A 631-nucleotide genomic window follows, 5' to 3' on the forward strand; every position below is an offset into this window, starting at 1 on the left:
ATGTGTGCATGCACATGCAACTGCCATCGGGGGGCTGGCCGTGTGTTGCCTCTCCCTCCTCCCTCCCCCTGTGGCGGCAGGGGACCCTGCTGTAGCACATGCGCTCGCGCCCTCCTTTGTTCTCTCTCCCCCTTCCCCCCCCCCCCTCCTTTTCTGGTGCTCCCAGCTGCTCCCCTGCCCTTTGCCCGTTTTGTCGAGGGAAGGCGAGTGGTTGCGAGCATTCCCTCCCCCCCCCCCCCTTCTCTGGGATCTATATACACGCCTATACACATCGCTGGTGTGTTAGTTGCGAGCGGGAGGGGGTGTGCGTGCATGCGCGTGTGTCTGGCTGTGGATGTGCTGCGGGATGTGGCTTCCACATGCGTATGGGGGTGGGATAGCCGAGGGGCGGCAAAAAAAAAAAAAAAGGCAAGCGAGTGCCAGGGGGGAATCCGGGCAGATGGGAAGGGCGAATGCGTGTGCGTGGGGCACGTCCGCGTCCCGGGCGGGGGGAGAAAAAAAACAGCCTCCCTGCATTCCGAGCCGGCACCATGGCGCGCGCGTGGATATCACATGGGCGCGGGTGCGCGGGATATTGCCAACTTTTGATCTTCCGCTTGGCCCCGGCTGGCGCCCAATGAAGGGGCGGGGG

This window comes from Fonticula alba, assembly GCF_000388065.1.
Source record: "Fonticula alba strain ATCC 38817 unplaced genomic scaffold supercont2.4, whole genome shotgun sequence".
NCBI lineage: Eukaryota > Rotosphaerida > Fonticulaceae > Fonticula > Fonticula alba.